The sequence below is a fragment of the Macaca fascicularis genome, chromosome 1, assembly GCF_037993035.2.
Source record: "Macaca fascicularis isolate 582-1 chromosome 1, T2T-MFA8v1.1".
Taxonomy (NCBI): Eukaryota; Metazoa; Chordata; class Mammalia; order Primates; family Cercopithecidae; genus Macaca; species Macaca fascicularis.
The window spans coordinates 57,633,330-57,657,707 of NC_088375.1; the positions used below are offsets into that span (position 1 = coordinate 57,633,330).

A 24,378-nucleotide genomic window follows, 5' to 3' on the forward strand; every position below is an offset into this window, starting at 1 on the left:
TGTCATATACAGTTATATTTGTCTATAAATGGAGCTGTTTGTGGCAATTTAATACCATTCTCTTTGTAAAGTGAATAAATATTCATCTTTCAGAAAAAGAAGTGACGTTGTGAAGAACTTTTTTTCAAAGATAAGATAGGTAACAGAGTATTAATATGATAATAAAATGATGCAGTAAAAAGTGAAAAACTGATCAGATGGAATATTTGCTGAACGGCTGTCCTTGATAGACAAGAGGAGTGAGGATCCATATGTATGTGGACTAACTGGCTCAGCTAACATGGAGAGTTTATCTACTACGGGAATAAGCAGGAAGCTGGAGTGAGTGGGAAGAGATGCTAGCAGGTGGGTAAGGCAAGGGTGGATGTCTAGGGAACTTCTAAGTACTTTCTTTCTTCAGTGAAACAAGAAAAGCATCAGCAGAGTGAAGATAGAGAGGAACAATTGAAAATTTAAGAAGAATGTAGACAGAGTGGGTCTTTTGGCCGGGCACAGTGGCTCACACCTGTAATCCCAGCACTTTGGGAGGCCAAGGCAGGTGAATCACTTGAGCTCAGGAGTTCAAGACCGGCCTGGCCAACATGGTGAAACCCCATCTCTACTAAAAATACAAAAATGAACCAGGCGCAGGCATGTAATCCCAACTACTCGAGAGTGTAGCGTGATTACCAGGTACCACTGTCAAGGTCCAATTTGTGGTTCAAAGTTGTGAATGTAAAATAAGACCAATCAGCAGAGTGTTAATATGGAAAATAAGACCAATCAGCAGAGTGTTATGTGTTAATATGAGAATACTTATTTTTAAAAACTTAGGCACTCTCGATGATTCATATGAGAAAAAGGAAAAGCTAGAGAAAAACAAGGTACCTAAACATATTTCATGAACAAATGATATACAACAGACTTGACAAATAAGATAACTCCTTATAGTATAGAATCTATGAAAGCTACAATTTTTAACAAGCTTGTTGAAATGTTTTTCACAGAATCTACTAATTTTTAGACATTGAAAATGATGGATTTCTGATACGTGCCCAGGATTTAAATTAGTTTTTAATTTAAATAAATTTTTTAAATTTATTTTGTTTAATGAGACGGGGTTGTTCTATGTTGCCCAGCTGGTCTTGAATTCCTGGACTCAAGCAATCCTCCTGCCTTGGCCTCCCAGAGTGCTGGAATTTACAGACGTGAGCTACCACACCCAGCCACGTGATATAAATTCTAAAAACCAAGTTACCAAAAAGATTATACCTCAATTATATTCCACTTTGACAAAAATGTTAATATTATTAAATATATTTAATATTTTGTATATTAGACATGTGAACTTTTAGAAACAGAAATTTTTTGTCTACATGTCAGCACCATGGATTAATGACAAAACCAACTGCATTTGGCTTTACTTCCACATCAAGAAATTTCTTAATCTTGAACACCAATCTCGCACATTAACGTGATAAAAGAAATCTTTACAAATGGGAAATCGGTAAAGGAAGGTGTCATGCAGTTGTCATTGACAATGGAACAAACAAGGTTCTGAGTGGTTTAAGAATCACAGCCATATGTTTAGTTCACATCGTTTGGTTATGTGTGCTCAGGAAGTAATTATAGCAGAGGGTAAAGTAACAGAATTGTCGGCTGTGGCAGCAAGATTGGGGTCACATTCATCATTCTTCTGCAGCGAAAGACAACAACATGACATGTAAGAGGTTATAGAGCTGCCTGATAATGTACTCACATAACATGGTCAAACAATGAGGAAGAGTAGTTACTGAAGAAAGAAAAAGAAAAAACAGTTACTTGTTCAAAAGAAAGCCTTAGCATTATACTTTGCAGAGATGAATACCTACAGCACAGAATTCACTCACAAAGAGTCCCTTGCAGAGAAAGGGGTTTGTTGGCTGGAGAGTCCCATGAGAGGGTAAGTATTGCCCGATGATGCCTGCCGCGGGGAGCTTCAAGTCATGCCGCTCCACCAAAGGTGCTGGCATTGGCGTGTGTGCAGTGAGTGAGAACTGAGATGCAGATGGAAATTCGGAGCTTTTGCTAACCTGAAAGCCGGTTACATTGCTCCACTGGTACTTTTCCAAACCCAAGACTTAAGGATAAATTTTGTCCACATAATTATATACATCATGTGCATACATTTTTTTTTCCTTTTAAACAAGGTCTTGCTCTGTCTTCCAGGTGGGAATGCAGTGTCACGATCATACCTCCTGGGTTCACTGCCTATAATCACCTCCCAGATTCAAGTGATCCTCCTGCCTCAGCCTCCCAAGTAGCTAGGACTACAGCCATGCCACCACATGCGGCTAATTTTTTAATTGTTAGTAGCGGCTGGGCATAGTGGCTCACACTTCTCATTCCAGCACTTTGAAAAGCTAAGGCAGGCAGATTACTTGAGTCCAGGAGTTTGAGGTCAGCCTGGGCAACATGGCAAAACCTCACTTCTACTAAAAATACAAAAAATTATCCAGGTGTGGTGGTGCACACCTGTAGTCCCCTCTACTCAGGAGGCTAAGATAGGAGGATCACTTGAGCCAAGGGGGTCAAGGCTATAGTGAGCTGTGATCACACCACTGCACTCAGCCTGGGCAACAGAGTGAGACTTGGTCTCAAAAAATAATATAATAACTTCTAGTACAGGTGGGATCTCACCATGTTGCCCAAGCTTAAATTTTTTAAAACCAAAAACATGAGCACAACAATATTCAGTATTTTTCTGTAATCAGGCAAAAAAAGCTTAAATTTGTGGAACTGCCTCAGTGAAATTTCACAACTACCAATCTTTAAAGGCAGAATACGAAGAGTAGATAAGTCTTTAGTTGGCTACAATTCAGAGGTGAGAACATCCAACAACTTGGTGGCAAGATGGCTACATGGCAACAAACATTATATCCGCTCACTGCCCTTAGCTGAAACAAGCATCTCCTTAGTAGGCAAAGGTACAGTCTGAAGAATCTGCAAAGGTACAAGCAGACCAGCAGCTAAGATCTAGGTAGGAGGTATTGTGCCTGGGCCATAATGTCAAACTTCTAAAATATTACTACAAAAACTTTAATATGAAATTATAGTAATAATTATGCTTATTGATATTATTTTGATCAACTGGATGTACCTTGGTATTAAAATGTGTATATATATATTTTTGAGACAGAGTCTGGCTCTGTCGCCCAGGCTGGAGTGCAGTGGCACGATCTCGGCTCACTGCAACTTCCTCCTCCCAGGTTCAAGCGATTCTCCTGTCTCAGTCTCCCGAGTAGTTGGGATTACAGGCACCCACCGCCACACCCAGCTAATTTTTTGTATTTTTATTTTTATTTTATTTTATTTTTTTTTTTTTTTTGAGACGGAGTCTAGTTTTGTCGCCCAGGCTGGAGTGCAGTGGCGCGATCTCGGCTCACTGCAAGCTCCACCTCCCGGGTTCACGCCATTCTCCTGGCTCAGCCTCCCGAGTAGCTGGGACTACAGGCGCCCACCACCGCGCCCGGCTAATTTTTTGTATTTTTAGTAGAGACGGGGTTTCACTGTGATCTCGATCTCCTGACCTCTGATCCGCCCGCCTCGGCCTCCCAAAGTGCTGGGATTACAGGCGTGAGCCACCGCGCCCGACAATTTTTTGTATTTTTAGTAGAGACAGGTTTTTGCCATGTTGGTCAGGCTGATCTCAAACTCCTGACCTCAAGTGATCCACCCACCTGGGCCTTCCAAAGTGCTGGGATTACAGGCTTGAGCCACTACACCGGGCCATTAAAATTTATCCTTTGATGGTTACATTTGCCTTCAGCCTCAGTTCCACTGAATATTAATTTCAATAGTCAACTTTTTACATTTGGCCAGAATGTAGGTGGTGCTCTTCTACTTTGTAGGTAAATAAACCATGTGTGCATTGCACAAATACAAAATGAGAAGAAAACTGGCCAAAATGTTGACCAATTAACTGGGTGCCAGTAAATTCTTTTCTTCTTTGTACATATTTTTTCTGTTTCTTCAAATATATCTATAGCTAGATCTAAATACAGATGAGTAGGTTGGTAGGTAGGTAGATAGATTTAAGAAGATAAACAAATTCTCTTTTTGCAAAAAACAGTTATGTAACAGATATCTTTTAAATGCAGATTTTAACAACTCTGCTATTACATTTTATTACAAATGAGCCTGTTGAAATTGTTTTGAACATTATGATAGCCTGGGCAACATAGTGAGACACCATCTCTCCAAAAATGTTTTAAAATTAAAATTAGCCAGGTGTGGGGACATGGGCCTAAAGTCCTGGCTACTTGGCAGGCTGAAGCAGGAGGATTAGCTGAGCCTAACGGTTCGAGGCTGCAGTCAGCCATGATTGTGCCACTGCACTCCAGGCTGGGAAACACAGTAAGACCCCATCTCTTAAAAATAAAATAAAATAAAATATTGTAACACTGCACAAATTCTGACTTTTGGAGTTCACGCTGGGGTTCTACAATGATTTTAAATCACCCAGATCTTGGCTTTTGCATCATTATGTTTGCAATGGGGATCAGAGATTGAGTATTCATTCAGTTAATTAACAACCTAACTATTGCAAATAGGGGAGGAGAAAATTTACATCTACTACCTTATTGCAAAGACAGGTTTAGGCCATCTGGCAATTGTAGTTTAAGAGAAAATAATGGGAACCGAAATGCTGAGTATGAAAGTGAGATCAATGAGAACATCACCCAACCTAAGTTTCCCAAGTAACTGATTCCAACCAGGAACTTTTCTGTGAAAAAACTGGGTTTTTGTTTTGTTTTGTTTTGTTTTGTTTTGTTTTCTACAAATGTCTGGGGTAGGAAAACAAGGTTTCCCAGCACATGGCAGTCTTAAAAATGATCCTCAAGATCTGATCTTTGCCTTCAGCCTTGGCTGAGGAAGAAAGGGACCCCCCGCCGTACTCACCCACCGTGGGAGAGAGGACCGGAAAATTTATTTTTTAAAAAAAAACACACAACTCTATAATATATGGAAAAATGATAATTCTACCAATGTCATGGAAATGTCTAAAAAATAAAAATGAATTAAACATGTTAAAGTATAAAAGAAAAGAGAGAAAAGAAAAAAACATAAGAAAAGTAAAGATAAAAGAAAAAACAAAAAATATGTATTTGGTCTTAGGGTAGAAAATAATCTTTTTAGGCAGGACAAAACAAGCCCACTAAAGTAGTAAGGGAAATAAAGAAACAGTAAATTTTCCTTGCATGACATACAAGGATGTATGCTGCAGAAATATTTATAATAGCAAAAAATAGAATACTACAAGCTAAACATCCACCACTAAACAAATTATGATACAGTCATAGAATGGAATACTATGTACCCATTAAAAAGAATGAAATATATCTGAATGTCCTGGCATGGAAAGTGCTGCAAAATATGTTGTCTAAGGCCGGGCGCGGTGGCTCACACCTGTAATCCCAGCACTTGGGGAGGCTGAGGTGGGCAGATCACGAGGTCAGGAGATTGAGACCATCCTGGCTAACACGGTGAAACCCTGTCTCTACTAAAAGTACAAAAAATTAGCTGGGCGTGGTGGCAGGTGCCTGTAGTCCCAGCTACTCGGGAGGCTGAGGCAGGAGAATGGCGTGAACCCGGGAGGTGGAGCTTGCAGTGAGCCGAGATCACACCACTGCACTCCAGCCTGAGCGACAGAGCGAGACTCCGTCCCCCGCTCCCCCCGCAAAAAAATATATATATTGTTTGATTTAAAAAGGCATTACAAAAAATAAGTATAGTAATGATTTTGTTTTAATAAAAAATGCACAGAGGTGTGTATGTATAAATGAATCTATATGTAATAAGAATACTATTTTGAAAACAGTAAATGTAGTCCTTATTTCCTCTATAAATCATATTCCCCTACAGTCCTATCATCTTACGGCTACAGGGAAAGGAGTTGAAATGCTGCATTCACATGGGGAATGATATGACCTGACCATACAGAAAGGGGAAAAACTAGAGAAAGCCCTTCATCTTCTAGAGATGGAGCAAAGATTTGACTAACAAAGGCCAGTCCATTATCAGACTGTATAGAGGTGGGAAGGCCAAACTGAGGAATTATGTCTGACAAAAGAGAAGAAATGACCGCGGTGGCCTTTTCAGACCCTGTGGGAAAAGCCTCTACCCATCCAGTGAAAGTGTCTACCCAGACATGTTTCCGGACTTGAGGCATGTAAGTAAAGTGCAGAAGAGCCAGAGGTTCCCACCTGCTCAGGGGAGCAGGACATGCTGCAAGGACTTAAGAAATGGCAGGGACTTTGAGCCAGAATGCAGCAGCCACAGGACCAGAGACTATGGTGGAGTCCTAGCTCAACAACAGCAGATGCTAACACATACCAAAGACCAGGTGGGACTAGTTCTGTCACTGATGGTTTAGTGAGAACATAGGTTGACACACACAGGGAAAAGCAAAGGACACCTCAGCTGGAGACAAGCAAGAACTCAGAGGACAGCAGGTGTATCTTGCCTCCATCACCTCCCAATCCCCAGATACACTTCTCCCATCACATGAGACAAGTCAGCTTTCCTCCACACCCAGATGCCTCTGGGGGAGGAGCCAGGAGTGGAGAGAAATCTTACAAGTCTGAGTTAACCTGAAATGGGTGTAACCAGAAGAAACTGAGCCAACATACATTGTCAAACAGATGTTCCAACCACAGCATCCATTGCTACCCATGCATAGAAGCTATACATTTTTGGCATAATATGAATTATAGACTATTACATTTACACCAAATTACAGTGGAAATTTGAAACTCATTTTGAAGATTCAATGAACATGACTTAGTGGTAGTCTGGATAAAGTGTTAGAGAAAGGAAGAAGTCATTTATGGCCCACAGATATCTAGTTTGCGTGCTGAACAGGAGATAATACCATTAACCAAGATCTAAATATAGAATAGAGAACACTTGACATAGAAATAATAGGAAAAAAAAATTAACCAATCTAATTTTGAATCTGTTGAATTTAAGGGTCTTTGGCACATCCTGGTAAATGTTTCAGGAGGCAGCTGGAAATTCTGATTCAGAAAAAGGTTTTGAAAGTCCATCATCAGGAACAGGTAGAATTACTGTGCTTCTGTAGTCAACCCTCCATAAATTTTTTTGTTTTTTGAGACAGAGTCTGGCTCTGTTGCCCAGAATGGAATACAGTGGCAAACCCGGCTTACTGTAGCCTCAAACTCTTGGGCTCAAGCCATTCTTCCACCTCAGTCTCCCAAGTACCTGGGACTACAAACACACACCACCACACCTGGCTAATTTATTTTATTTTATTTTTTATAGAGATAGGGTCTCACTTTTTTGCCCAGGCTGGTCTTGAACTCCTGGACTCAAGGGATCCTCCTGCTTCACCTTCCCAAAGTGCTGGGATTACAGACTTGAGCTACCACGCCCAGCCCAACTCTCTGTAATTAAGCTCTAACTGGGTGGTAATCTCATCCCAATTACAAACTCCAAGAAGGTAAAAAATATATATATATATGTCTTATAGATCTCCAATTCCCATCAGATTGTGCTGAGCATAGGCTAAGGCCCTGTGGATACCCAAGACTGAGCTGTTAAACACTTGCTTTCTTGGTGGGTGGTAAACAGTAAGTACAGGTGGTATTTTCAGAATAAAAAGGATCTCAGGTTGGCAGAGACAGTTGCTCCTTTTATGTGCCTTCCCTTAAGATGGTGAGGTACTTGTGCTGTGGAAAACAATGCCTGTAGATCTTGGAAGATGTGCAGATATGAACCAAAGGCTCCCTTGAAATCAGAGGTCTTAAGTTATAGCCTAACACCCCCCACCAAATGAGTCATTCACAGATCTTTATGCTTCAGTTCCTTCCACTCACACAAGTAAATAGAAGTAAAATGCTTCTAGTTTGTCTTAGTCAATACATTGTGAACATGTTAAAGGTATAATCTATAAATATCCTGGAGATTCATCTTAACCCACTCCACAATAGAGAGAAAGGCTACTAAGTGTAGGGTCTATCTTGAATCATTGTTTATTTAAACACTTCAGAAAGCAATAGACAGAAGAAAAGTTCACAGAGTAGGTTCAGAAATAAAATATAAATGGGGCTCAAAGCAATACACTCACACACTCCTTTTAATTTGGTTACACAGAACTCTCTGCCTTTCTCCCAAAACTCTTACTCCCAAACATATGCTGTTTCCTCTGCCTGAAAGACCATCAGATTTCTTTTTTCTCTGGAAAACTCCAACTCATTCTTCAAGACCCAGCTCAAAGTTCCTCCCTTCTGAGAAGAGTTCGCTAGGCAAGGGTGGTGACCTGTGACACAGTGCTTCAATACAGGGGTTTTTTACATTCCATTGGCACCTATTTATATTTGTTTCAACCAGGCACGGGGGCTCACATCTGTAATCCCAGTACTTTGGGAAGCCGATGCAGGTGAATTGCTTGAGCTTAGGAGTTCAAAACCAGCCTGGCCAACATGGCAAAACCTGTTCTCTTAAAAAAAAAAAAAAAATATATATATATATATATATGTGTGTGTGTGTGTGTGTATGTGTGTGTATATGTATGTGTGTGTGTGTGTACATACACACACACACACACACACACATACACACACAAAATTGGCCAGGAACAGTGATACATGCCTTTAGTCCCAGCTACTTAGGAAACTGAAGTGGGAGGATGGCTTGAGCCAGGGAGGCAGAGGTTGCAGCGAGCCAAGATTGTGCCACTGCATTCTAGCCTGGGCAATAGGGTAAGGCCCTGTCCCAAAAAAATAAAAAAATTTTCCCTACTAGACTTTGAATTGAAGGCTAGAGCTATAGGGGAGGGAGACCCTTAGGACAAATACCTAATACACGCAGGGCTTAAAACCTAGATGATGGTGACCGGGTGCGGTGGCTCATGCCTGTAATCCCAGCACTTTGGGAGTCCGAGGCGGGCAGATCACGAGATCAGAAGATCGAGATCATCTTGGCCAACATGGTGAAACCTCATCTCTACTAAAAAATGTAAAAAATTAGCCAGGCGTGGTGGTGCGCGTCTGTAGTCCCAGCTACTCGGGAGACTGAGGCAGGAGGATCACTTGAACCTGGGAGATGGAGGTTTCAGTGAGCTTAGAGTGCCACTGCACTCCAGCCTGGTGACAGAGCAAGACTCTGTCCCAAAAAAAAAAAAAAAAAAAACACCCAGATGACAGGTTGATAGGTGGTGCACCAAACCACAATAGCACATGTGTATCTATGTAACAAATCTGCACATTCTGCACATGTATCCTGGAACTTAAAGTAAAATAAAATAACAAAAATTATAGGCTGGGCACAGTGGCTCACAGCTGTAATCCCAGCACTTTGAGAGGCCGAGGCAGGCGGATCTCCTAAGGTCAGGAGTTCAAGACCAGCCTGGCCAACAGTAGAAACGCTGTCTCTACTAAAAATACAAAAAAGTTAGCTGGGTGTGATGGCAGGCGCCTGTAATCCCAGTTACTTGGGAGGCTGAGGCACAAGAATCACTTGATCCCAGGAGGCGGAGGTTGCAGTGAGCCGAGACCATGCCATTACACTCCAGCCTGGGCAACAAGAATGAAACTCCGTCTCAAGAAAAAATTAATTAATTAATTAATTAATTAAAAGACTAGAATGATATAATTCATTTTTTTTAAACCCAGAACCTAAGTACACATGAACTAAGGTAACTTAGGTTCTGGGTTAAGTTCATATCTACTAAGTAAAAAAATTACGACACATTGTTAGCAGAAGATGCTCAGTAATTTGAATTATGCCTCTGCTCCTCTGTTCCAGGTCTATAGTCTGATGCCTTGGAATCAACTTACACAGAAAGGAAAGAGTGAATTCAGGGATCAGTTATACAACTTATTGACTGTAACCAATCTCTCTCTCTCCCTGGAAAATATAAAACACTGTGCAATAAATACCATATGCAAATGTTTGGCAGATTTAATTATAATACTAAAGTTTCTAGAGAAGCATCTCTATTATTCCTTCATTCATTTTCTTAGTATTCAAAGACAATAAAAGGTGGAAGGTATTTTTGGCTTTATCTGGCAACATTGTCATAATGCATTTTGACATTTTTAAATGCATTTGAAGCTGATGAAATGGAAATTTTGGATTTTGGCAGTAGATAAAGAACTTGAATTTCAGCCAGTGGATTCCCAAGATAAGTAATAGTGATTTATATTGAAAATGTAACTGAATACAGGTCAGCAGCTAGCACTTCAAAAGCCAAACTTGAGAGACAAGGGTTGGTGGGAAGAAACGTAGGTTTATTTGGAAAGCCAGCAAAACCAAGAAGATGGTGAACTAGCATTCTAAAGTATCATCTTAATCAGTACAAATTTCAGGTTCTTTTTATTTTAAGGGCAGGGGAAGGCAAGGGAGTTGGGATCAAGAGGTAATCAATAAACACAGACATCTGGGTGCCAGCCAGGGTCCGAGGAGGTTGGGAACTTCTTTGTTTTTGGTCAGATCACAATGCTCCTATAAATCTTTAAGAAAACAGAGTTCATTGTTTACATATTTCTCTTTTAATCCCAGAGTTAGCTTTTAAAACTACATTATTGCTATTTTTATATATTATCTCAGTGCTCTAAAATTATCCTTGCCTATGTGCAGGAATGGGTAAATGCCGCTCAATACTGGAGTTAGTTACGGGAGTTTTTTTACTGTTTCACTGTTACAATTCTCCACTGTCAAAGACTCATTCCACAATCTTGTGAGATTAGGGACACTGGGACATTTTCTCTCAACTGGCTGCTTCCAACTGAACACGGTCAATGGACTGCACCTGTGGAATGAAACCATCTGACTTGGCAAAGAGCTGATATTCAGGTCCTTGTAAGAAAATGGGCTGCACACAATAGCTCACACCTGTAATCCCAGCACTTTGGTAGGCTGAGGCAAGAGAATTGCTTGAGTCCGGGAGTTTGAGACCAGCCTGGGCATCATAACAAACCTTGTTTCTACAAAAAAATTAAAAATTACCCAAGCATGGTGGCACATGCCAGTGGTCCCAGCTACTTGGGAGGCTGAGGTGACAGAATTGCTTGAACCCAGAAGTTCTACACTGTAGTAAGCTGTGATTGTGCCACTGCACTCCATCCTGGGCAATAGAGTGAGAGTCTGCCTCAAAAAAAAGGAAAGAAAAGAAAAGAAATGAGACATTTGCACACAATTTCAAGGTCCCCTCATTGACTTCACTGTCAGAGGGCTAAAACGTCTTTACAAGGCTGGGCATGGTGGCTCACACCTGTAATCCCAGCACTTTGGGAGGCTGAGGCAGGTGGATCACTTGAGGTCAGGAGTTCAAGACCAGCCTGGCCAACATGGCAAAACCCTGTCTCTACTAAAAATACAAAAATTAACCAGACATGGTGGCGGGGACCTGTAATCCTACCTACCTCAGGAGGCTGAGGCAGAAGAATCACTTGAACTCAGGAGGTGAAGGTTGCAGTGAGCTGAGATCACGCCACTGCACTCCAGTCTTGGTGACAACAACAAGAAGAAAAAGTCTTTACAGTGGCTACACAGGTTATAGTTCATTACAACGCCATGTTAGACCAACCATACTCAACCATAACATCATGTATGATTGCATTTTAACCAACTGAGAGGTGACTTGCAAGTAATCTATTATAAACAATAAAATACCAACATTTATGTATATTTTATCCATAAATTACTGTATACCCAAGATAGACTCTATCAATATATTATTATTATTCCTTGGAATTTGTTATTTTTTCCAAATTAGAGATGAAAAGTTATAGTTACAGATGATTCTGTAGGAAATATATGTAAACTGCCACCTACCCTGTCTATAATGTGGTCCATAGTTAGGAAGTAGCACTAGCTTGGATGGAAATTATGAATAATGAATTATTTCAGTGCTTTATTTATCCACAATTTGAAGGTGAAGAGGAGATTTTTCAAAATGTAAGTATGCTCATAAGGGTATGTTACATCTATGAGTGTTAATATGTATGTTAAGACAGAAAGCAGTAAGTACCTCAAAAGTCTAGAATGCCTATTAATGAAAATAATGGCATGAAGAAATAAATTTCTTTAGCCAGTTGTCTTAACCTAATTCCATGTTTCTGTTATTTTGGGATTAGAAGGAGAATCATCTTGAGGGAAGGATGTCTAAACTTAGTTAAAGTAAAGATAAGAGCTGTGAACTCATTTTTTTGTTTTGTGTGTGTGTGTGTGTGTGTGTGTGTGTGTGTGTGGTTTTTTGTTTGTTTCTTTGGACAGGGTCTCACTCTATCGCCCAGGCTGAGAGTACAATGGTGCAATCCAGACCTCCACCTCCTGAGCTCAACCACTCCTCCTACCTCAGCCTCCCCAGTAGCTGGGAGTACAGGCACATGCCACATGGCTAACTAATATTTTTAAAATATTTTTGTGGAGACCAGATCTTATGATATTGCCCAGTCGGGCCTCAAACTCGCGGGCTCAAGTGATCCTCCAGTCTCATTCTCCCAAAGTGCTAGGATTATGGGTGTGACCCACCACACCCAGCGAAGAGCAGCCAACCCTTAAAATTTTCTCCTTCTTTCCTAAGAGGAGGAGAACTTGTGGCTGTGCCTTAGACATTATAAATAAATGTAAGTCAAAATTTTGTAGTTATTTATAGAGACACTTGATAGTTTTGTACCTCTCTAAATATTTTCCATTCTCTGGGGCTGATAAAAAAAGGAAAAAGATTTGATTTCCAGGGAAATGGTGTTGAAGGGGAATTGTATCTGTATTTTCATTACCAGTATTCTGAAGTTATTGGTGCAATTTAAAAAAATTAAAGGATCATAGTTGTTATTTTAGAAACGTGCCCTCCTCACCTATTGTGTGTCTTGCCCTTTGGCCTCTCATTTTTCTTGTCTTTTCTGACTTAATGTTGCTACTCTCATCATCATTTATCCCTTTCCTTTTGATACATCCCATAAATTACCCACTGCCCTTGGTCTGAATTTGACATCACCAAGACCAAGTTATACCTCTTTACTCTTCATTTTCATTCACTTCACTTTACTGTGCTTCTCTTTGCCCTCTAAATCCTGTACCTTCTACAGAATCCTTGAGGTCAACACTGAGATTCAAGTGGCAAGAGATAATGAGTTTTAAATGTCAAATGCTCTGAGAAAAAGAAAACTTTAAAGATGTATTTTGACTCAAACTCTTTTTTCCTTGATATATTTCTACTGTCAGAAGAAGTTAGGATTTCAAAGAGTTAGAGATCTATTTTCATCCATGAAGGATGTCTCATCCTACACAAAGGTCACCAAGCTTTAGGAAACATTGGGAGATGAAAACATATGCTTTTGAGAACACAATAAATATATTCTATTGAAAACAAATTTTTCTATACTTTTCCATAATTTTTAATTGTTTATGATTACTACTTAATACTTACAGAGGTTTCAGCTGAAATAGAACAGCCAGCTTCCTTTCATATGAAAAAAGCAAGCATTTATTCACCACTGACTATATACTTGACATTGCTCAAGGCATTGGGAGACACAGAAAAATAAAGATATAATCTCAGAGGTGTCCGTCAAATAAGAAAAGCAGATCTATAAATATGTAAGCAGCACGGTGTAATAATACATGCATACTCCAATATTTGCCAAAACAATGATGGAACCATGGTGTTAGGAGATGCAGAGGTAGATTAGACATGGATCCTACCCTTAATGAATTTACAGTCTAGCGAAGAAGAAAAGATAGGTACATGACAAATAAAACAGATTAGAAAATGAAATCTTGTTAAATTTTCCTAAAGGGACTGTGAAATTTCAGAAGAGAAAACTTTTATTTACCTCTATGGGAAATCAGAGATTTCATAGAGATAATGATATGGAAGCTGGACCTTGAAGACATAGCAGTGGGAACTCTCTTGTTTCCACTCAGTATTGCTGTGAACCTAAAACTACACTAAAAAATAAAGTTCAAGGCCAAGCACGGTGGCTCAAAATTATAATTCTAGCACTTTGGGAGGCCAAGGCAGGCAGATCACTTGAGGTTAGGAGTTTGAGACAAACCTGGCCAAAGCAGATTATTTAATCTCTCCCTTTTTCCACTCACAGTAGCAGCTTCTATTGGATTGATACACACTGAAGAAGTTTGCCTGGACTCTACCCCAAAGAACTGCAATTGGCTTTCACAATTCAGTTGGTCACAGTTGGGTGCCATATTGGACACTCCTCAACCCACCTACCACCCTGGGTGAGGGAACTGGGGAAGATCTCTTTTGCAGAACTTTCCTAGAGGTACAGAATTTCAGGATCTCCTGATAATAGTTAGGCTCAACCAGTTTTTAGGGCATCCTCATTAGGCATATGCATGGCATGGGAAATGGGATACGGAGACCTCCTTTGAGACACTATTCATACTACAGCATGCTAATTAGGGTGCTAAAATGTACTGGTAAAACACAAATGGATTAACAGGCATGCTGAGAGACACTAATCTCCTTGGCACCCACAACAACTAGGCTGGCTTGTCCCCAAGAGAGTCACCTCCAGCCTTAAGCAGCCTTCGTTGAGGATCTTCAGAGAGGTGAAGGAGCATGAGCATCTGGGCTGGGAGCAGGGGCTCAAATCTATAATCCCAGTACTTTGGGAGGTCAAGGCAGGAACTTGAGGCCAGATATTCCAAACCAGCCTGGGCAATATAGTGAGACCTCCATCTCTACAAAAAAAATTTTTTTAATTAACCAAGTGTGGTGGCACATGCCTATGCTCCTAGCTACTGGGGAGGCTGAGGCAGGAGGATCACTTGACCCAGGAGCTTGAGGTTGAAGTGAGCTGTAATTGAACCAGTGCACCCCATCTATTACTCAGATACTGACTTTAGGAGCCAGCTGTCTACATTATTTCAAAATAATAATAGAGCTACATTTTAAAGAATGTACCTGCCTTTTTAGAGCAGTCACTTAGAACACACCAATACCAATGGGCATATAGACGTATTTAATATATGCAGCAACAAAGATTCAACTACTGTCTGCCCAGTGCTTGCCATCAGCCTTGTTGCCATCCTCCACCCTAATCTTGCTGGCTGGAATGCTCTTGGGAACCTGTTATATAAACTCCTCCTGCAGCTCCATGAACCTTGTTCCAGGAGTTTGGATGGGAACTCCTGACAGGCACTGGACAGCCAGCAACTTAAATCTCTGTCATCATGTAAGTCAGATACACCTCCCTATTTGCTATTAGTGGTTCCTAAGCGACCATCCCAACAATGCAAGTGCCTTCTGCAAAATTTTGCTTTATTATTATATTGAAATACCTGATACGAAAAAGTTTTATAGAAGTCACATTGTCATAAGAAATCTCAACATTACATTTATAAGGAGAAGATAAGGATAGGCTGTTATTTCCAATGTAATTCAAGTGTTATAATTACTTTAAATAATTGTGAAGACTGGTTTAAATTTTGTTATATATTTGTGGGAAGAGAATCTATTGTTGAACATAAAAATATTGAAGAGACTGTTATTTAAAAGTCTTAATCAAAAATTACATAAAGCCATTCAACTATAACACCTAATATTAAAAACTTACTGTCATAAAAGCAACTTTAAGGCCTCATTAAAAATTATGAAAATAGAGCTTCCAGATAGCTGAATATATGGAGGTTCCTGGAGGGTGATGCACCCAGGGAGGGTTTGGAAGCTCCATTCCCCTTCCTCCATATCTTACTCTATGCATTTCTTCATCTGTACCCTTTGTAATATCCTTTATAATACATTGACTTTTTTTTTTTAATTTAAAATAGAAAGCCAGTCGCGGTGGCTCACACCTGTAGCTACAATGCCTGACCAGTAAATGTTTTTTACAAGGAAGCCAAAAACCTAGAGAGAGACGTTTGCTTTATTGATACTGTCTGCAATGAAATTCCAGGGCACTAATACAAAGAATCTGAGGATCCTAAACACTTCAAGTCAGAGAAGACAGGATGGGGACAGTTAAGGGCAGGCTGAATAGATAGACATCAGCCCATCATGTGCTCCTACAAGCTGGAGACTGCCAGTGAGGTTGGAGGTCTGGAGGCTTCGGACCAAAATAGGGCAATTTGTACACAAGTTAGTCAAAGACGACATAAGCTTTTGCATGGGTTGATGAATGGTATGTCATAATGGATGATGTTCAGGAATATGAAAAAAACATGCCTGAGCAAACTAACATAAAAAGTTTGCAATCAACATTCCTCGCCTGCAAATGACACAGTGAGTCATGCCCAAACAAGTACATGACAATTGATGAAGTCTGAGAATTTGAACAAGCCATTCAGGAAGCCACCAAGAAGAAAACTGGCATTGTACCACCTGCAATTTCTAGCTCAAGCATTCCCCGACTGCCTTCTTCTGACGGCAGTCCCCTTCTAGTGCTTCATCACTCCATCACCCCTCGCTCCAGAGATGTACCTAAATTGCCATCAGGTCCCAAATATTGGCCCCGGAAAAAGTCTGCCCCAGTAACGTTCATGCTTCCAGACCCTGAGAAAAAAAGCTGTCCTGAATGTACTTGGCCCACACTCTTCAGATAAGCCATGTCAGCCTAAATCAGAGTTATTTCCTATGGATATCTCAGGGGGTTTTATATTTTCATTTTGGCTTTGTTTAAAAAAAAAAAAAAAGTCTGATATAGAAAAAGATGCTTTGTCACACAAACATGTTCCTCCAACCTCTGAGTGTGCATATGATTAAGTAATTTCACATATGATTCCCTAAGTATGCCACACAACATCACACAAGATGTTAGCTGTAAGACTTGCAAGGGACAGAAGGAATCTTCTGTGGTCACAGCAGTAAGCCTGGAAGGAAGCCTTGTTACTGGGCATTTGATGAGGTTGGCAAGGACTTTAAGAATAAATAAATGAGGCCGAGCATGGTGGCTCACGCCTGTAATCCTAGCACTTTGGGAAGTCAAGGTGGGTGGACCACCTGAGGTCAGGAGTCCCAGACCAGCCTGACCAATATGGAGAAACCCGTCTCTACTAAAAATACAAAATTAGCCAGGCGTGGTGGTGCAGGCCTGTAATCCCAGCCACTCGGGAGAGTGAAGCAGGAGAATCGCTTGAACCCGGGAGGTAGAGGTTGCGGTGAGCTGAGATCGTGCCATTGCACGCACTCCAGCCAGCCTGGGCAACAAGAGTAAAACTCCATCTCAAAAAAAAAAAAAAAAAAAAAAGAATAAATAAATGAAAACTTTGCACCACTTTGTTACCAGGTGTGGAAAAACATAGTAAAGGTGGCCAGGCACGGTGGCTTACGCCTGTAATCCCAGCACTTTGGGAGGCCGAGGTGGGTAGATCACTTGAGGCCAGGAGTTCAAGACCAGGCTGGGCAACATGGCGAAATCCCGTCTCTACTAAAAAAAATACAAAAATTAACCAGGTGTGGTGGCTCACGTTTGTAATCCCAGCTACTTGGGCAGCTGAACTCTGGGAGGTGGAGGTTGCAGTGAGCCAAGATCGCACCACAGCACTCTAGCCTGGGCAACAGAGTGAGACTCTGTCTCAAAAAAAAAAAAGTAAAGTCAATTTCCACTCATCAAACCTGAAATTCTCCAAAATACTCTCAGGCATAATATTCTGAATTGTTAAATTTTGAACTGCTGCTCATCAATGTTTGAATACCAATAGTTATTAAGGTCCCTATGTTGTTAAGTGTGACTCAGGATTTGGGCCTAATTAACTCTTTAAACTTTTAAAAATTTTAATTTTCAATCTTTAGAGGCTCCAAGTGCAATTAATGATAACTTATTTATGCTTTCCACAGAATTTAATAAAGATTCCACTTAGAGTAAAAAAAAGAAGATAGTGCACGAAAGGATTTGGTTGGAAACAGAATCGATTTATGGCAATGAACTGCTTCCTGCTCTGTGTCAAGAAATGATTCGTTTGGCTGAGGATGCACTTCCCTGCAAAGGGGAAACCAATATTGTGCAGTGGAAATGCCTAGGTTTTGAAGACCAACAGATTAAGCTCAACTCTAGCTCAAAAATTTGCTACCTATATAACCTTGGTCAGTACCTCCAAATGTCAACTGTATTAATTGTGATTTACCTTTTATTTAATCAATCAAAAATACTTATGGGGTACCTTTTTCGTACTGGGTATTATTCCAACTGCTGTAAATTCAGCAGTAAAAATCACTGTCCATCACAGAATTTACTTTTTAATCCTTTTTGTTGTTGTTGTTTTAAATTGAGACAGAGTATCACTCTGTCACTCAGGCTGGAGTGCAGAGGTGTGATCTTGGCTCACTGCAACATCTGCCTCCCAAGTAAAGCAATTCTCCTGCCTCAGCCTCCCAAGTAGCTGGGATTACAGGTGCACACCACCACACTCAGCTAATTTTTGTATTTTTAGTAGAGATGGGATTTCACCATGTTGGCCAGGCTGGTCTCGAAGTCCTGACCTCAAGTGATCCACTCGCCTTGGTCCTTGATACAAAGTAAGTGCTCAGAAATGTGAATTTTTTCCTATTTCTCCAATACACTACTTTTTCAAAATTCATAAACAGCTCAAAGTAAAAAAAAAAAAAATCACTTGTTTCTGTCTTTTAAAAAATAACTAAAATAAAAATTATGAAAATATTGTATTGGTTTTCTATTTAATATGTCCCCCAGTGCTGTGTAATTTCTCTTCTCTTCATAATCATTTAGTATAAAAAATAGTGAATTGTTCCCCCGACTTCACATAGACACCCTAAATCTCCTTCAGTTTACCCCAGCATGTGGTACAAATATCATTTTAGGGCCAGGAATAGTGGCTTATTCCTGTAATCCCAGCACTTTGGGATGCCAAGGTGGGTGGATCACTTGAGGTCAGGTGATTTTAGACCAGCCTGGTCAACATGGCGAAACCTCATCTCTACTAAAAAAAAAAAAAAAAATACAAAAACTAGCTGGGCATGGTGGTGCACATCTGTAATCCCAGCTACTTGGGAGGCTGAGGCACCAGAATCGCTTGAACCCGGGAGGCAGAGGTTTCAGTGAGCCAAGATCATGCCACTGCACTCCAGCCTGGGCAACAGACCAAGACTTGATCTCAAAAAAAGAAAAAAACAAAAAAATCACTTTAGTGTGTGTGCCATGACATGGAAAAGCTTAGGAGGCACTGATTTATACTGATACAAATTGACCATAAGATTTGCAGAAAATATGCAAATGAGGAACATTTGCTAGAGTATGGATGTCTTCATCAGTGCATTCCCTGGAAAGGCTAGCCTTCTCTTGCAACTGTTTGGAAATGAAACAGAAATCCCGAGATTTACAGAGTAACCTTGATTCTTTAATTCTTTCTTCTCCCAATTCCTAAGTAACACGTTCTCATCTAATTCTTTTCGATTTTTCAGATCTTGCCAGTAAACTAAATTGATGGATTATCTGCTTATCTTATATCCAGTATTCAACTATGTATCCTGGGAAGAATAAGAAAAAAAAAAAAAAATGGTACCACGGATACTTAGACTTTGAACCAACCTTAACCTCGAGAGTTAAGGAATGGGGGTCCCAGAAGGGAGGTTGGAAATGGTCTAAAATGGAAATGGACACACACGAAGAGGTATATGAGAAGCAGCTTTACACAAAAGATGAGGGCAATGCAGCCCCAGAGTAAACTGTGACCCACTGTAAGAGAGCAGCTTAAGATGCAGCTCACAGTATATGAAATGTCTCCAGTTGAATCCGAAGGACTAAAACCCAGGACAAAGCAAAGAGAGAAGCCTCAGATCTTGGCCTATGTAATTTTCTGTGACTCCAAGATCAAGTAAATAAATAATGGGCAATAACCGACTTCATTTGGAGCCATTTAAAATGATTGCCTCCTTCAGCAGTGACGTAGGACACCCAGCACACAGATAGGACCTGACAGGCAGGCGGTCAGGAGATGGCACGGAGCGTGAAGCTATTGGTAGGAAGGTATCTGGGAAAGAAAAAGCACTTGCCTGAAATCCCCAAAGCTTTCTCCATTAATGCCTGTTTTAAAATGCCCAGACCATTTCTGTGAACTATTAAGGGGAGGCAGAGTTACCTAATGAGGCTGTTAAATTCATTAGTTGTGTGCTTGATCTATCTCTGCTTCAAATGTGCATTGGAACAAGGCCTAGGATGTTAAGTCTGTCAGAGGTCATAATCAATAGCAATGTGGTCACTTGGTCCTGAGCCATAGTGAAAGGTTGAAGGCTCCTCCTAAACCCTTTCTTTGAAAATGCAAATGGTTAATTACTGTCATTTGCATCTGCAGCTATGCAAGCTATGATAATGATGTGCTATAATGAAACCTATGCCTCCGGCTATAAGCTGATGACCTGAGGGGCTGAGGGAAGATTCCCTCCACTTGTGTACAGGGATTTCAGTTTCTAAAGCATGTTAGAAAATTTGGGGAATTGTTCATAACTTAGGGCAAGCTCCTAATGGTAGACAAGTTATGTTGGCTCTTACTTTCATAACTTCCCAGGAATTTCACATGTCAGAGTTTGTTAATCTCCATGTTGCCAAACACTCACAGAATTTATTTGGGTAAAATACTGTTTAATCATGATTGGATCCTAATTTATAAGGCTCTTTCAAAACATGTGCACCAAGGTCACCTTGATTCAAGTCTATTTTTTTCTACTAGAAAAAAAAAAACTCTGCTCTTTATAGAAAGACAATTATATCCTTTTTTTTTTTTTTTTTTTTTTTTTTGAGATGGAGTCTCACTCTGTCACACAGGCTGGAGTGCAATGGCGTAATCGCAGCTCACTGCAACCTCTGCTTCCCCGGTTTGAGTGATTCTCCTGCCTCAGCCCCCCGAGTAGCTGGGATTACAGGCATGCACCACCATGCCCAGCTAATTTTTAGATTTTAGTATAGATGGAGTTTCACTATGTTGGCCAGGCTGGTCTCAAACTCCTGACCTCAGGTGATCCACCCACCTCAGCCTCCCAAAGTGCTGGGATTACAGGCATGAGCCAACATACTCGGCCAATATTCTCATTATTCTTTAAGTACAGTTGTCATAATTTTCTCAAATCTTGGGCTCTCAAGTGGCATATTTATTTATCACTTCTTAGCAATGGAGCTTTCTTTGTGCTAATGCATCCTTAAATAATCAGTTGTATATTGTACAAAGCAAGCAGCTTCATAACAGTCTTAAAAATAGTAGGGTGTGTTGAAAAAAATGTGAAAAAAATCTATCAATCATTTAGAAAAATGGCCAAAACAATGTTACTCATCTTGATATTTCAAAATATTAATTTTTCACTTATCATCTGGAAATGTGGGAGTTGCATAGCCTTCTCTTAGCTGTTTTGACAATTTTGTTAGGCAAATTTTATAATAATTGTTTCATCAGTTGCAACTTTGTTTATTGCATTAGTCACAGTAAGACTTTGGAAGGGGCCAGGCAGGCCAAGGCAGGTGGATGTCTTGAGTCCAAGAGTTCGAGACTGCCTGGGCAAAATGGTGAAACCTCATCCCTACCAAAAATATAAAAATTAGCCAGTCTCATAACCCAGTCTCTAAATAAATAAATAGATTAAAATTTTGGGCCCAAGATTGTGGGAAGCTGAGGCGGGAGGATCACTTGAGGCCAGGATTCGAGACCAGCCTGGCCAACATGGCAAAACTCCAACTTTACTAAAATTACAAAAATTAGCTGGCTGTGGTGGCAGATGCCTGTAAGCCCAGCTATTAAGGAGACTGAGGCAGGAGAATTGCTTGAACCCAGGAGACAGAGGCAGTGAGCCGAGATCGCGCCACCGCACTCCAGCCTGGGCAACGAGCAAGACTCTGTCTCAAAAAAAAAAAAAGGACTTTGGAAGAATTTGAAGGTGAAACAACACACTGGGATTTTTGTTATTGTTGGGAGTGGAAGAAACGGTTGCTCATTTTTATTTCATTTTAACCCTTAAACAATTTTTTTTAAGACCTCTACATTTCATTCTTTCTTTTCTCTCATCCCATGCTTCCTTTCCTTCAACTTTATTGTTTTCTTATCATTGTGTCTCTCTTCTTATATCCTTACCATAATCATAATAAAAACTACCATATAGTGAATGGCTAGTATAATCCAGTCACTTTATGCAGAAAAGCCATTTATCTAAACTTTTTTTTTTTTTTTTGAGAGGAAGTCTGACTCTGCTGCCTAGGCTGGAGTGCAGTGGCGCAATCTCAGCTCGCTGCAACGTCTGCCTCCTGTGATTCTCCTGCCTCAGCCTCCTGTGTAGCTGGGATTACAGGCACGTGCCACCATGTCCAGCTAACTTTTGTATTTTTAGTGGAGACGGGTTTCTCCATTCTCCATGTTGGCCAGGAAGGTCACGAACTCCTGACCTCAGGTGATCCGCCCACCTTGGCCTCCCAAAGTGCTGGAATTACAGGCATGAGCCACTGCGCCTGGCCTTATCTAAACTTTTAATACAAATGTTGACAAGCAGAAGTTAAGCAACGTGATCAAGACATTCAGGATTTGAACCTAGATCATTTTTACTGTGATGCCTTGACTCTCTCTACTTCTACTGTTTTTCTTTTTTGTTTTTTCAGAGACAGTCTCTCTATGTGGCCCAGGCTGGAGCACAGTGGTGCAATCACAGCTCACTATAGCCTCGAGCTCCTGGGCTCAAGGGATCCTCCTGCCTCAGCCTCCCAAGTAGCTGGGACTACAGGAGTGCCACCATGCCCAGCTATATTCTTTTTATTGCTCTCAACTCAGATCCAATACAACTCACTTCATGTGTATGTTTTGGTAAAACGGTTTGCATAAGAGTGATTAGGGGTTGGAAAACTTGGAATAATGGTGAAGAAAGGAGAAAAACTAACTCTGACCTCCCTCCCAAGCCTGTGTTGTCACACCCTTTTATGCTCTTTAGTGTTATACCCTTGAATCATGCTTTCTCCTAACACATACGAACAACATTTTTGTACCCATATTTTCAGTTTGCAAAGAATTTTTGCATGTATCATCTAACACAGTTCACCTCAGTTGATTTAAAAAAAAAAGAAAAAAGTTATACAAAAAATTGTTATGAATTGAAATTTTGTAATAAATGTTTAATAAATAAGATTTTCTTCTATCCTGGTAGGATTGCCAGATTCAGCAAATAAAAATACAAGATATCACATTAAATTTTAATTTCAGACAAATAATAAATCATTTGTTTAGTATAAATATATCCATACAATGATTGGAACATATGTATACCAAAAAAAAAATGTCATTTATCTGAAATTCAAATTTAACTAGGCATTCTGTATTTTACCTGGCAAAATTTTTTATTTTAAATAAAGACAGGGTCTCACTCTGTCACCCACGCTGGAGCACAGTGGCACAATAACAACTCACTGCAACCTTGACCTCCAGGGCTCAAGTGATGCTCCTGCCTCAGCCTCCCAAGAAGCTGAGATGACAGGCACACACCACCATGTCCAGCCCTGGCAACTCTATTAGTAAAGAGTAACTTAAAATTTCTCTTCTACACAGGCTTTCTAGCAAGTAATTATTTCAGTAGAAAACACTAGCAGGGCTCCCTTTTTAAGCAAAATCTGGATAAATAATTTAGTAAAGCAAAGATTTCCTCTATAAAACAATTAACTGTGAAGTAAAGTGTCTTTTTGCATGTTTGTATTTAGGTGTAATACATTTCTCGAAGTAGTCTACACCTTTAAAACTATAATTTTAAAAAAATAAAATAAAAGCATAATTTTAAAATAGGAAGAAAGAATCATTCTTGTTTGAGTTTGCTTCAGATTCAACCAACATAGAAAGACATTCATAAAACTATTTTGGCAGCAAAAGAAGTTATGAACTTCAATTATCATAAAGATGAAGACAAAATATTAAAGCAAATGTGGAAGAAAAACTGCCTTTCACAGACATCATTTTAATCAACTGGAATGACTGAGTCCATTACATTTTGTTCATAAATATAACATATTAAGATCTTCCTCTGTGCTTGGCAAAAGGTTTAAGATTTACACAAAGTAAGCTTAAGACTGTTGAAGACAGGGGATTCAGAAACTGTGATACTGCATGTCAGGGAGATGACTAGATAGGATGAGTCTTAAGAAATCCATGACCAGACCCAGCAATCCCATTACTGGTCATATACCCAAAGAAATATAAATCATTCTTCTGTAAAGACACATGCACATGTATGTTCATTGCAACACTATTGACAATAGCAAAGACACGGAATCAACCTAAATGTCCATCAGTGACAGACTGGATAAATAAAATGTACATACACACTGTGAGATACTATCTAGTCATAAAAAAGGAATGAGATCATGTCCTTTGCAGGAACATGAATGGAGCTGGAGGCCATCATCCTTAGCAAAGTAATAAAGGAACAGAAGACCAAATACCACATGTTCTCACTTATAT

General features: G+C 40.0%; 1 non-coding gene and 1 pseudogene across 1 annotated transcript; one reads left to right on the top strand and one right to left on the bottom strand.

The window, feature by feature from the left end:
• The first annotated feature begins 1,938 nt into the window (after positions 1-1,938).
• LOC135970089 (cytoplasmic phosphatidylinositol transfer protein 1-like) lies at positions 1,939-16,711 on the top strand (annotated as a pseudogene).
• LOC123571173 (small Cajal body-specific RNA 20) lies at positions 4,800-4,939 on the bottom strand. The gene has a single exon (XR_006695345.2).
• Positions 16,712-24,378: the final 7,667 nt, after the last annotated feature.